General features: G+C 44.1%; 1 protein-coding gene across 11 annotated transcripts in view; it reads right to left on the reverse strand.

The window, feature by feature from the left end:
* Positions 1-14,922, reverse strand: part of PITPNM2 (phosphatidylinositol transfer protein membrane associated 2) — a 124,794-nt gene that overhangs the window by 105,783 nt on the left and 4,089 nt on the right. For 6 of the 11 annotated variants that reach the window (XM_084217364.1, XM_084217363.1, XM_084217370.1 and 3 more), the window contains exons 2-3: positions 13,726-13,900; positions 4,029-4,128 (exon numbers count right to left, since the gene is read on the reverse strand). The exons of 1 other annotated variant lie outside the window; for it this stretch is intronic. The gene's annotated coding sequence lies outside the window, so the exon portion shown is untranslated. Of the gene's footprint in view, positions 1-4,028; positions 4,129-13,721; positions 13,901-14,922 lie in introns of all 11 variants that reach the window. 4 more of the 11 variants (XM_084217367.1, XM_084217371.1, XM_084217372.1 and 1 more) reach the window with 2 other exon arrangements.

Below are 14,922 nucleotides of genomic sequence, written 5' to 3' on the forward strand. Positions count from 1 at the left end.
CCATTCCAGCTCTGGAATCAAAATAACTTGAGATGGAAAACGTGTGACCTCCCGAGCCTTTATTTACAGTATCACAAACCACAAGGGAAGGTTCTGTCCAAGCCTTCCAGCTGGAATGGGAACAGCAGGGAAAAAACGTGCTCCCATTTCTGCAGCTGTGATATTTAACACATCACAGGGGAGAAGGGTGGGAAGGAGGCAAGAGAATTAGAAGCCAGTAATGATGCCATGGAAATATAACATGAAGCATCTCAGCCACACAGGCAGGTTCACACGATGACATCTTTTCTCCTCAGAAATAAACAGAGCTTTGTACATGCAAATGTAACCAGTCTGATTCAATGGTGTTACTTCTTCACTTCTACATTAAACCAGACTGTAAAACACAGAAACTTTCTGGACTCCACTAAAGTTTGTATCAGTGCTGTAATGATCTCTCTTCATGCCACCATCCTCCAATATTATAACAAAGACTTTGTCAAAAAATAGAAGCCTAGCAGCAAGAGAATCTTCCTCAGATATTTAAACAGCACAGAAAAACAAACACAAATGAAGGAGGTTTAGATCTATACAAAGTTACTGCAGCAGGAAACTGTCAGTTAGTTTGTGGTTACAACCACAGCAGCATCACAGCCCTTTTCTCTCAGTTAAAGACGTATGTCCAAACAGTTCCTTGTGTCTTGTGTTTCTATTGTAAAAGGAGGAAAACCACCAAAAGAAAAACTCATTCCTGTTTCCATGAGAAATTTCATAGTGCCAGATTATACAGAAGACTAAGTAGATCCCTTCTTTTTGAAAAGGGATCTTTCTGTACCTTTCCAAACATCTGTGTCCTGGCAGATCCAAATGGGTTTACCTGTAACTCTCCCACCTGTACAAGATCCCAGTCTCCTTTCCTCACCTCTCAGCAGCTCCCCCTTCTCCCTGCCTGGCACAGTAACAAGTCAACCTTTACACACTGAGACAGGGAAATGTCACAGTTGTGCTGCTCCATTATGCTGCCAAACAGGGCTCCTCTCCTTGCCATCACCCAGCTCCCTGGAGGGTTATCCCCTTGATCTAACTCTTTACAGTGAGTTTTTCATTTCAGCTGATGAAGGATCCAACATGAAGACAGATTTCTCTGCATTTAGTCAGTTTCCACAAACTCAGCCCTTGCAAGGGGTTCAATTCTCCTGTCATGGGTCCCACACTAAGTCCCCTGGTAATTACAAGGTGCAGAAAAAGTAAGGTTCAGGCCCAATTTGTGTCCACAAAGGACATAAGGCTCTGGAAGGAGAAAAGCTGGTCACATCACACAGCCAGGGGTGGAAAATCACAGCCCAGCATGACACAGGCACAGGGACAGGTGCTGCAGGCAAGGCAGGGAGTGCTGGAAGGACAGTGGAAGGAGGCAACCGCAAACCAAAGCTGTGCTTCCTCTTGACAGGACACAACACATTCCTTCAGTGGCGTTACAAATTGCTTAGAGGGGACATCACTTCTTCAGGGCACAAGTCCCCTGTCCCCAGCCTCCCTCACATCTTCTCAGGCACCCTTGGATTGAACCTCATCTACCTTCCCCTCTTGTTATCCTCCTGCCCAATGTCAGCCTCTGCCTCTTCTCCCAGACAGCAAACACTCATCCCATCCAGGCTTCTGCAGCTGCAGGAGCAGTGGAAGCACAAGAAGGCAGCACAGTGCCCAGGACAGCTGGAAATGAGGATGTGAGGGACAGAGCAGCAGGTCCCTCCCCATCCTACATCAACACTCCATCTCCTCATCACACTGCATTCCCCCTGGCTGCCTGCCAGGTCCCACAGCTCCCAACATCACTGGCACACACAGCTCATGTCTGCACACGCCTCCCTCGGGCTCTGCTCACGGCAGGGATTGAGGACACTCTCCTAGATTTTGAAATAGTTCTATGCAAAATACTCCCAAGGATGACTTGCAGAGGAGCATTCTCCCAACATTTTCATTCTTTCCAGCAGTTTGGAATGAAAGCCTTCAGGTTTGGAGAAACAAAGGGCTGCAGAGTGATGCTGGCAGAACAGAGGGGGAAACTACCCCGTGCCTACAGCATTTTCCTGGACATGGTGGTTCAGCTTTTTGTCTCCATGAGCACTGCATTCCCTGACAAGGTTTAAAACCCATTTCTCTCCCTACATTCCCTACCTGCCAGCTCACAGACATTACTCCTCTCTGGTGACGCAAGAGCAGGGATTCATTTTCCTGTGAACACCATTCTGGAGGCAATTTCCCCTCACCTACCCAGAGAATTAATGACCACTTGGGCACCTCATCAGCCCTGTAAAATCCTTCAGGAAAGCGAAATGAATGGAGCCTCAGCCTTGGGGCAAAGCAAACCCTAAGCTCTGCCAAGGATTGCATTTCTTCTCTGCTGTTACGGTTAATTCAGAGAAAAACGCTCCCTCTGCAACAGCCTGTGGGGGAGTGTGTGACCTAAAACAGGAGGCAAAGCTCTTGGGATACAGATGTTCCCCCTCAGCACAGCAGCACAAACTCACATGGCAATTAATGCCTCTCTGAGCATAAACTCCTCTGTTCAAGCTGCTGCTGGCAGCTTTTGATCCCAGAGAGACGTGGCCACAGCTCCTTTGGAACTGCATTGGGCAGGCAGGAGCTGCTGGGCTCTCTCCTGAGGGAATCAGGTATTACACAGAGGGACAAGACAGCACTGGAGCAGCCTACCCAGCCTGGCACTGGGCTCTGCTAATCCCAAAGAGAGACTTCAGGAAGGAAATCAACCTGGAGAATGGCAATGAATTCATTGGGAGCCAATTTCCTGACAGGAGACAATTAAGGCATTCAAATCACCCCTAGTTTTCCATAATTTCTGATAAAGATATTGCATGTTCATACAGAGCTAGTGTCACTGCAATCTCAGTGTAACTGCTGTGACCCTGAGGTATAAACCCAGAGAGACTGAAAACATATTTCAGTCTGGTAAGTGAACAGTCTCAGATCCAAACTCGTTTATTCCTTCTCTTCTTCTCAGCAATTCATTGCTCTTGAAGCAAAACCTGACTATTGTTAAGTTTTAGTATCACCCCAAAGAAACATTTGGTAGAGTCAAAAAGACCATTTCTGATAAAGGAAAAAAACACTTAAGTGCTGAGCAATGTACTGGAAGAAAATAAGATGATGCAGAACTGTGCAGTCAGGCTAAAGGCTGACACCCTGTCTACCAAAAAACTCCAGCCACTAATTTTGTAGTGAGAGCTCACACTGTGAGATTTCTAGAATTCACACAAGAGGTTTGGAGGGAGCTGGACACACACAGCAAACCCCCAAGCAACACTGCAAAGGTTACAGCATAAGGGTGTAGCAGGTACACACATTCATAAAAAACTTAATCTCTTCACTTTTCCTTGTTAAAAGCCACCATGGGTAACTGCTTCCCCTTCCACACTGTTTATTGGGAAGTTCTGCATCTCAATCCTATTGGCAATGCAAAACAAATTCAAAGTTCAGAGGACAAAAAGAAAGGTAGAAACTACAACTTGATGATAGTAAATAAGGCTGTACTACTTTTTATTTCAATACAAATAAAATCAACAAGGTTAGGATTTTTTTTGAGGAAAAAAAACATACCCAAGATTTAAATTGAAAATTATATGAATTGCACATCCTATGCAGCCATCTTCCCTTTTAATTTATTTATTTGAAATATTTTAAGCAGGAAAGGATGTTGATTAAACAGAAAAAGGCAAGGAGTGTGAGCTTTCTTTCAAAAGAAGTTTATTACCAATGCACTCATCTATGCAATTTAAGCCAACCATGTCCTGTGACTGCCAAGCCCTTCTCAAAGAGCTCCTGCAGCCATTCTCCAGCCTCCATTTCACCACGTTTTCCCCAAGCATTTATTCAAGTGGAACCCAAGCTAAGGTTAATCTCCTCTCACCAACAGCAAGTTAGTATCCCTCAGATAAATTACCATTCTCCCTAGTAACATCTAAATGCTTTTTTCTTTTTCTAACCCAGAAGAAAAAGAACAGCCATCCAACTGAAATGTCAGAACCTACCTTCTGCAAAAAATCTTTCTAGATGTTTCTGAATGCAGGCGGGAGCAAAAACAGCATTGCTGAAAAAGGATGTCACTGTTGGTCCACATGTGTCAACATCCTAGAAAAAGACAGAACACAGTTGCTGAACTGCCATGCCCATGGGAAATCAAGAGCAAGAATAAAGCTGCATTATTTTTCCAGTTACACCATGCTAATGGCTCCTATGCAAACAACATAAAGCTACAACATTTTATAATTGCACATCAGAGTTTCTCTGCAGACATCCCTCCGGTATGTCAGAAATTCAATACGTGATAGTAGGCGGCAATGAGCACCTCAGGGATTTAAAGTGTGTTCCAAACCATGAGTCATCGTCATCTCTAACTCATGGAAATTAAGAAGGAAGAAAAAGAGAGAAGAAAAAACACACACGTTGCACTGACCACTCTCACGTGCTCCCTCTGTACAACACTTCTACTCAAAGCATCTCCCTCCTTCTGAGCTTGGAGCTCTGTGGCTTTCCCAGGAGACACCACAGACAAACCCAGCACATCACAGACTCTTCCAGGGAGCCCCAAGAGCCTGGGCAGGATCCCACATTTGAGGGTGAAAGCAGAGCTGGAGCTGCCCTTGTAATCCCCACAAATCCTTCCACAACTGGAGGAGCAAGGAGTCAGCGGCTCCCACAGGGAACAAAGGCAGGGCTGGTGAACCAGCAGCACCCAGGAGGGCAAACCCAGGTGGGGAAAGCCCAGGCACCCCATTTACACTCCTGCTTCAGGCACCTGCTCTGCCCCAAGGCTGACTTTTGTCAGGAGGGCTGAGGGCAGAAGGAACCTGTAACGCTGCCTGCAGAGCAAGTTCCTGCTTTGCCCGACATTGCAAGAAGCCCCGTTGCCTTTCTAAGAGATTCCTTTGGGCAGTCTCATCTTTACCTCCAACCACTGCAATCTGCTTTTAATGCTGCTTTTAAAGCAGCTGGGTTGCACTTTAGGGCACACACATGTGCTCTCCACTCCCCCCTCTACTGATGATATTCCCAAGTATATCCAAGTTCCTTCAGGTCTTCTTTAATGTCTTGTTTCTCTGTCCTCCAAGCAGCAGCCAGAGCAGAGCCAGGGCTCTCACAGCACTGGTCTAACAGGGTGATAGAGTGGGGAATGTTGTGGTTCCCCATGCTCACATTAAAACTGCCCCTATCTCACTGAACTCCCATTATCCCTTTCACCTTCAGGTCACAAAGGGCACAGCTGTCCTTCCCTGTTCTCTCTCCCAGCAGCAGAAGCTGTGTTTTGCACTAGAACATGCAAATCTGGGTCCACAACCACACAAATAAAAGCACATCTCCTTGACTGGGACTTGGATCCAAGCCTCAACACCAGCACCTGCTACCAAAGTGTTACACAAAAAATAAATAAAACATCAATACACTCTGTTCCCTCCCCTACAGAAACTGAAATGTTTGGAAAAAACATCAATACCTTGAGCTGCAAACACTGCTTCAGTTAACATAAATTTATGTCTTGCCAACAGCTTAAAAAAACCCCAGTAACTGATCTTCACTCTTGTAACTTCTTGCACAGCAATTTAAAAAATATAATAGTGCTTGCCCAGGTCAGATTCATCCTGGAGGAAGAGCAAATGTGAGTAACGCTTCAGGACCATTAATCTCAGAAATCTCACCAGGAGCAAGCAGCCAGACAGCTTCAAAATATATTTAGTCCACAAATGCTTATTAACGTCATTTGCTGATTCACAGCTAAGCCAGGCACAGAGAGCCCAAATGGCAATAATAATAATAATAATAATAATAATAATAATAATAATAATAATAATAATAATAATGAAAGTGTTGGGCATCAAGTTGCTTAACCTATCTCAAAAGTTTCCATGATGCACCTTTTAGATTGGATCTTTCAGAACTGGGAACCACAGGTCCAGTCTGTGGCCCTGTGGTTTAGGATCTGATCAGAATTTATCTGAAACTGAATCTTTTCTTTTCTTTCATTGACTATTGATCTTGCTGCCAACATTAATACAGTCAAGATCAGAAGATAAATAAAATTAATTCTTCAGGCTTACAACAAAATAAACACTGAAAATCACCACTACTTTTGAAATAACATTTTCTTTATAACTGAAGAAAAAATACCAGATGATTTGATACCCGTGCCAGTATTTTGTGTGTGCACTTTGGGGCAGAATTAACCCACTAAATACTTAATGAATGCTTTAAGTAAAAACTCTTTTCTTAAAAGGAAATGTAAAGTGTTTCTTCCCCTACTGTTATATACAATATGACGATGCAAAGCTCAAAGGACTTTCTCTCTAAAGCAACTATTCAAATCTGTATGATGGAAATATATTTAAATACAACATTTTAATCTTGCTTTGCCTTTGAATTTTAAATGCCTTTTTTTTGAAAGCAAGTATTTCAATAGTCCTTTAAGCCATTCTACCATTATGATTTGCAAGTAAACAAGAATCCTCACACTACCTTTCTCTTTTAAAAGGATTCAGTACAGCTGTGTAGTTTTTAACTCAATCCACATCCAGTCTGATTGAGCCTTACCAATTTTTACAGGTTATACAATAATTCATTCCTCAAGCACATTGGGATTTGTCCATATCCTTTCTTTCCCCATTTTACACAAGCAAGACAAGTTTCTCCAGGTGCTGGATAAGCCAGACACCATCCTCCCAAAAGAACCATCCACTACAACCCTCACTTTGGTAAATAAATTGTAAAAAACTGAGCCAGAGCAGGGCCCTGCTCTGTCTGCCTTTGCTGAGCAGGGAACAGTTCTCATAATTAGCAGGGCTTGGACACAGGGCTTCAAAGGGTTTCAGAGTTTGGGTGAAGCCAATCTCAAAGCCTCCCAGGGTGGGTACCTGCAAACCTGGAAGGGCGGCCACAAAGCCTCCTCTAGGTAAGAAAAATCAATCTTCCTACCTCCATTATTCTTTTTTGTTCTGGGGTTGGGGTTTTTCCCTGTATTGTACATGAGGGAAGGACGACAAAAGTTCTTTTCTGTCACACTAAGTCTGTAGCAATTGTTCCAAACAGAAAAACTTCCAAGCACACTTGTTAATGGTACTGCAATCAAAAGTGATTAAAAGCAAAAACATTTCTGTACAAGAGAAACTGAAAGTATTGCCTATGGGAAAACAGAAACACTGGCATTTTCTCTGCAGCAAACACTAAAAGTAATAGATAATTAATGTAGCCTAGGACATTATGACATTTATGAAACTTGTTTTCTGGAATAATCATAAACAATTCACCTTGACTGTATTCCCAAGTCATCACTTTTTAAAGTCACTGCAGTTTGCAGAGGCCTTGCTGATGCTATTCTTAATTTACTTATTTTTAGGTGTGAGAACAGATTACCAAGGCAAAACTTAAACTTAAAAATTGTCAGGTTTTCATCCTCTTGTATAATCATTAACCCTGTCTGCATTTCAGAAACATGCTGTGCTAAATGGAAATCAATTACACAGTTAAAACTGCTTCTGCTTTAAAATTAAACTTCTGAAGTGTGGGAGGATTGAGCATTGTTAAACAAGGGGCACATTTGTCCAAACCACCAGGAAAAAGCAACGCAACAAAAACACAGAAATGTGAGTTAATGCAAGAGCTCCCAAAAGGCTGCAACAACGTTTTTATTGTGGGTGATTTGCAAAAAGGAACGTTACAAACTCCCTCCCTCCCTTCCTCGAAAGGCTTTCAGGGAAGCATCTGGGCACTGGAGCAGCACAGAACCAAATCAAAGACCACCTCTGGTTCTGGAGCAGCAGGACAGCCCAGCAGCACCCGAGGCACAGGAAAACAGACCACAGCTATTAATAGACAGATTCACATGTAAATATCTCTTGCAAAGAGGCAGAGGTGCCACACAGCTCGTTTTTAGCACCAATGTTGAAAACACCACATTGCACTAACAATACTGGCATTTACCTTTCCATGGAGGATGATTAATTAATTATAAGATGCTTTCTGCTGGCTTCTGAAGGCTTCTCTGCTGAACTGATGTGCTGCACTTCACTTTCCAGTCCTTCCAGGAGACACCATTGCTGCCACCACTAAATCACTTTATACTGATAGGACAGGCAGAGCTCCCTCCTCACCACTGCCTGGACAAACACACCTACTGACAACCCCAAACCACAACTCTCCTGCCTCGAGGACCAGACCCTGCCAAATAGAGGCAATAAAAAAGCTTCTGCAAAGTCAGAAGCACTGACAGCACCATTTTGCAGGGAGAAATGAACCAGCACAACTGTTCCTCATGATCACCACAGCTGGTCTAGCTCAGCCTCCTGCTTTTGTCCAATCTGCATGAATAAATTCTAAGCCCTACCGAGTGTCAGCTGTGGTCAAACACCACATGCCCATGGTTTGGGAGCATCAGTTTCAGACCACAGAGAGTCTCCAGAGCCCTTTATCCTCAGAAAAGGTGGTTTCTGTTCTCCTACCAGCCACTCTAGAGCACTAAGGGGATACAAGTGAGCAACTAAAAATCAACAAACCACAGGGAAATAAATCCAAAATCCTAAGAACTCTAATCGGAGGAACAGGCTCCAGGACGTGCCAGGAAATTAATCAACATGCAAGAGAAATGCAGCAGTTAAGTGGAAAATACAAGCAGCTTGGAAAGGCACTGAGACCATTTTTCCCTTTCTGATGTTTGTAGCATCTGGACCCTCCAAGTGCCCCGGGGTTACGTTCCCAAAGGAGCACAAGGTCCTGGCTGCACTGTAAGCAGCCAGACCCAAGGGAAAGGGAGGGAAAACAAACAGCAAAAAGCTTCCAGAAGCTGCCTGGGCTCTGGACCCTGCTGTTGCTACAATGAGCTTTTCATTTGCCAAGAGCCCTCTCCCTTCTTCCTTAGAAGTCATTAAACCTTTCCTAAAAGTCTTTATTCCCTTATATGAAATGGGAAATGTTACAACCCATTGCTCTGATCAACTGCAAGAAAAAAATATTTCAAAAAAACTCAAACCCTACATTCTATACACACCCTTATAAGATTTTTAGGAACCTCACACCAGTCTATGTAAAACAGGAAGAGTCACATTTAATATCACACAAAGGTGGAAACCTGTTCCCCACACACATCACCTTCCAGGATGGGGATCCCAGGAACCACCACCAGCAGCCCCTGCTGGGATTGCTTTGGGGTGGGCAGATCTTATAAAGCATCTTTCAAGGGTCCATTTAGAGTCAAGCTTCAGACTCCCCTCTGAGAGCAGTAAAACCAATGGGATTTTTTTTTTTTTAAGGAAGGAAAAAAAAGAAGAGAAAAAGCCTCTGGGTGGGTTCAGCACCTGTGTATGCCAAAGGCACTTCATGTTTTATTCATGAGAATGCTATCACCCCGTGAAGGTTTCTAAGTGACTCAGCCAGACAGGGTCTCTACAACCAGCTTTCAGGAGAATCTTTTATGAAAAAAAATTACTTTAATTCAGCTGTTTGATTAATATTATTTTCCAGTCATTTCTAGCCAGGTATATTTCAAGCAAAGAACTCTATGTCAGCTTCCACGTTGCCCCTTCCCATATAACTGTAGCAATTAGCACAGAAAAATTAGTCAATTATGCAGTATTTCACCTTAAATAAAGCAGCTCAAGAAATAAAACACCATTTAATTGGTAGCTGACAGCCAGAAAGGAACACAGTGGCTCAGCAACGTGCTTAAAGAGCATCTGAAATGCATTCCTAGCCCTTGATGGAAGCCTGTCCTTGTCAATGAAATCCACAATCCATAATAATGCTCAGTATTGTGCTTTCATCCTCTGTTTTATCAGAGCTCATCTGCTGATCAATGAGGAGTCCCACAGAATAACACTCTGAATTTCAATGTCAACACAGCAGTACTGTGGTAATGATCGAAAATATTTACATATTGCCTCATTGATCGTGGGGTGTTCTCTTCCAACCATCTGGCTACTGGGCACTCATCTTTTTTATTATTTTATTTTATTTTTTAGGCCTTTACAACTATTTCAAGCAGGTTATCTTGACAGTTAACTTCCAGCATTCCACCTGAATCAGGTTTTCCTGTTATTTTTAACCCAGAACATCAGCAACACCATTAATCAATTTCATCCCATCTCAGCGAACGGGAAAATAATTTTCTAAACAAGGACAAACCCCCAAAAACCCCAGCAAACACCTGCTCCATGATGTGCCAATTCAGCTACAAGGTCTCGTTTTTAATGTGACTCAAGGGTGTCACCATCTCAACAACAGATGAGTCAAATGGAAATCTGTCCCTGACTCTGCTCCCACTGCCAGCCTCGAAGAAAGAAAGGCTGCCAGGGTTGTTTTTCCCACCTCCAGACGGAATTTCCCTTGATCCCTGCAGTGCAGAGCCCTGGGCACACAGCACAGGCCTGGGGTGATGCTCCCTTAGGAACTGCTCGGGTTTTCTGAGCCTGGTGGTTCAGAGCAGGAGCTGTCACGGGCTGCAGGAATAAAAACCAGCAGCAGCCAATCTCCATTCCCTCTCCCAACTGAGCCTGTGCACCCTGAGACCCCCCCAGCCCATCCCACTATCTCCCCTGGTGATGGATTTGCTGCACCCTCCACTCCCATGCAGGTCCAGAGACCCACCTGGAGTCAGAAACTGCGGGGAGAAATTGGGATTTAGCCTCAAGAAAACCAAACAAAAGCAAAAAGCATTTCCCTGCAAGGTGCTCTGAGCACCAAAATGCTGCACTCCCCAGCACAGCACAACCAGTTTCCACTCAACTCTCATCTTGCTGAGCCCAGGTTTCCATGTAAAAATGAATTTTTAAAAAGCTTGGAAAAGCTTATCCATGTGCATTTTCCTAGGAAGCTTATGAGCAAGTTAAAATAAAATATGCAGGAAAGACTAACATCTACAAGATCTACAAGGCTGCTGCAAGAGACCTCAGCAGGGAACTTGCTGAGAATATTAAAAAGGTGGTTCTCAAACAGTTGTCAAACTGATTTCAAGGAGGTTTTTAGTGGCTCCAAATCTGTTTATAATCAGAAGCTGACACTCATGGCTGCTGCTACCATAAACTTGATTTAGGAAAAATGGGAGGTCTGAAAGCAAAATTATACTCAGTCTTTAAACCAGGAATTAAAATCCTCACTCTGCCTGGTTTAGTTGATGATTTTGGTAACAACGTTTAAGACAAAGCATCACCTTTTTTTTTTTTCCTCCAGGTCTAGTTTGATAACAAGAAATACAACACAAGTTCTATCAGCAAAATGACATTCAGACAACAAAAGACAGAGCAGGGAGGGGAAAAGTGCTCTGACATATCTGCCTTTGATAATACAGATGCTCCATTAGACAGTGAAATAAATCTCCCCTTTATGTCAAACTCCTTTTGCTGCTGGGGCACCTATACTAAGGAACAGGCAGGAGGACAGAAAGCTCCTTCCTCTCCATCCTCTCTGCCCAGATGTTTGGCAGACATGATGCAGAAGATCTGATCTAAAGATACCCAAGGCAAGTCAAACCATCTCTCCCTGCTCTAAACAAAAGGATAAATGAAAATTGGGAAGCCAGGGCAACACACGGAAGCTGAACAAAAAAGTTTAATCCTTCAAGTAGGCTTGTCCAAATATGCTCTTTCTTCTCACAGTGGCAGTGTGCTAGATGAACATGCCCTTCTGAAAAACTGATTTAGAGGTATTAAATATAAGCAAAAGAGAGCATTAAAATTGTTCTAGTCTCAATAGAAACAGTTGTGCCCAGGATGAACACATTTCTGAGGATATCTGATGGAAGATGTTTACTGTTTGTTGGAGTCAACACAAGGAACAATGGTTTACAAGCCAGAGACAGGTTAGACAAACAAAGAGTCCCCCGAGTCTGGATAAATGATCCTTAAAAAACAAGAGAGGGAGAACAAAACAGGCTATGTGTTCTCCATCAGTTCACTTTGGTGGATGAGAAGCCTAAAAGCCCCATGTCAAGCCTGCTCAAGAAATTAACAGGGAAACAAGGAAAGCAAAACAAAACCAGAGACAGAAATCTCAGGAATTTTAGTGTCTCTTCTGCTGAAATGTGCCTGCAACATTTCCTGTGTCTGCTCCTGGTTTACCCTTCTTTAAGACAGAAGTGATCCTCCACCTTTGCTTGTGAAGAGCACAGAGGACGTTACTGAGGAGATGGGATGGCAGAGAAAAATCAAGCGAGAGGCCCTCCTCCCCCTCCTGCTCTTTTCCACCAAATATCTCGAGTTATTTACATCCTCCTGTCCCAAACTCCCCCTCCAGTTTCACAGCTTGTGGTTTACTCTGCATTCTCGTGGAGACAACACATGTCTAACTTCAGCATGTTTAGGCTGGAACACCCTCTGAACGTGAGGCCAGGTCACAGAGCCCACAGAGGGAAGGATTTCCAGATGTAGAGACAGGATAGAAAATAAGAGCCAGAAACATGAGGTTCCATCTCTCCACCACCCTGGAGAAATCAACCTGCTCTGTAGAGGAGACAACTTAAACAGCTTGGCAACGCCTACAGCTGGTGCTCAACCCCAGATCCAGTGAAAAGATGTAAATATTTAGATTTCAATTTCATCTCATATGATAAATATAAAATCTCTATTTCCTTCTTTTTTTTTTTAAAAAAAAAAGGCAACATTAAAATAGGTAAGCCACCCACATAGAGAAAGCAATTCTACCATGTTTGTACCTTAAGAAGATTATTTCAGTTGTGGTATTGATCTTGAAACAAATTACAAGTGAAATTATTCCCATTGAATTGTCCTCTGATGTATACAAAACATAATTACACCGTGTTTATATACAAATGCATATGTGAAATTGTTTTGCTGTTCCTTCCAAACAGGTAGTAGCTGATGGCAGCCCATTAATTTTTTTACCTCTTCAGAAATGCCCACAGCCCTCCAGGTTTTGCTATGGATAACTCTGAATGCAACCCAAATCATCTGAAGAGAAACAGAAAATGATCCAAACCCAACTCCTTATGAATACCTGTTCAAAACACAGCTGAAGCTAAACTGCTGTTTACCACGGCTGCACCAGAAAAACCTGAAATCCTCCCATAACCTTCTAAAGCACATAATGGAATTAAGGCCCCTCCACACATGCAGAGTTAAGTCATGTAAATACCAAACTTCTTTGGAGCCGGAGATAAGGCGCCCTCGCCCTGCAGTGCCCAGATACCTCAGCATGCTGATGTGATTACACACTCCCACCCTCCAAATTGGTTATCGTGCCATTAAAATGCCTTCCCAGGTCACTGCTCTGAGGGTTAAGCCTGAATTAGTATCCTGAAGCTCCCTGATCGTTATGTAAGTGCCAGCAATCCAAACAAATCAGAGTTAGCTTCCCTGTCCATTACAGGAATCCCTGTCCAATGGTGAATTACAAATCTTTCAGCAGTTCATTCACTCTTTTCCTCCCCAAGTCCTCACCAGCTGTGCCTTCCCAGCTCACAGCAAACCACCTCTGTTCCACTACTGGATTTTCTGGATCTCCATCCCCCCCCTCCACCATGATGAGACCGCAGAAATTGGTGGAAAATCCCTGAGTAGAATTCCCAGGATCTGGTCTCCTACTGGAGACTGAGCTGTTTAAAGAAAGCCATGAGGGGCAAATCACTTTTCCTCATCACATCGAGGGACTCCCTCCAATTCACCTAATCCCACCTATTTTCCTGCCAAGGAGAGTTTTAAGGTTTGTGCCCACACCTCAGCACTCACCAACCTCAGTTGTCCAAACAAAAAGCCAGGACTGTAAAAGCTGTGCAGAGTTCTCGCTATCCAAGGTACTCAGTAGTCAGGCTTGGATTATTTTTGCAGGAAAACAACTTGAGGTCCAGAAGTGCAGACTTCTGGATGTTGTAGGTCTTCAAATCTGTCTGAGCAAGATTTTCTGGAGGCTGTTTAAAGTCAGGAAAAAAAAAATCTAATTTGAAGTTCTCAGCCACTACTTGGATCAGGAGAAGCCAAAATCAGCCTGTGCTGCTGTTGGGAGACCGAGACTCTGCTGTGGGTGCCCCTGCTCCTATCAGCACTCCTTCCTCAGCCAGGTGTGTGCTTTGTCCCTGCCCTTGGAGGCACCCTGGGCACACTCAGGGCGCTGGCATGCGTCCCTGCCCAGTGCCAGGTCCGAGACTGCCGGGACAATGACCCCGGGACAATGACCCCGGGACAATGACCCCGGGACAATGAGCCCGGGACTGCCAGGCCCCCACCCTGCACTGACCCAGCCACCAAACCCAAGGGTCCTGCTCATCCTCCTCACCACCCCTGGCACAGAAAGCCCAGGGGCAGGAAGGCACTGCTTTCCCTCCCATTTGCCTCCTGGATGGCCTCTCCCTGCAAAGCCAGCACCTCCTCAGGTGTGGCCAAGCTCCCCAGGGCAGGTTTTAGCCCTGTGCCAACTGGATTTCTTCCCTGCACCCATATTTGCCCAGAAAACTCCACTTGCCTGAGCAACTTCTCATTTCTTTTCCCCTCTGAAGCCTGACCCTGTCACACGCTCAGGAAGAGCTGCAGGAAGGGGAAGCTCTGTCTCCAGATCCTGCCATCCCTCAGGAGGTCCCCTGCACCTCCCCTCCCTCCTTCAAAATGAAAGATACCTTTTTCCAACTGGTTTCTAAGTTCTCCAGTGGGATTTACTGAAGCATTTTGCTGTGAGCATTCAAGAAATATTAGTTCAATTAAAAGGAAAAATTGAAATCACCATCCAGTCAAACCAGCAAACCCTCTTTCCTCTGGAAAATGTGCAAGCCTGACTTTGGGAGCTCTGTCTATTGACTTGGCATGGTGCTGATTCGAACTCCCTGTAGTGACAGGATCTGGGCCAGCCCCAGGCTAGATTGTTTTCTTCTTACATTAAGAACATCCAAATATCATCCATTACTTTGTTCATTTAAATTTTCCTAGGACTCTTGGCATG

This window comes from Fringilla coelebs (genome assembly GCF_963513975.1).
Source record: "Fringilla coelebs genome assembly, chromosome: 17".
Taxonomy (NCBI): Eukaryota; Metazoa; Chordata; class Aves; order Passeriformes; family Fringillidae; genus Fringilla; species Fringilla coelebs.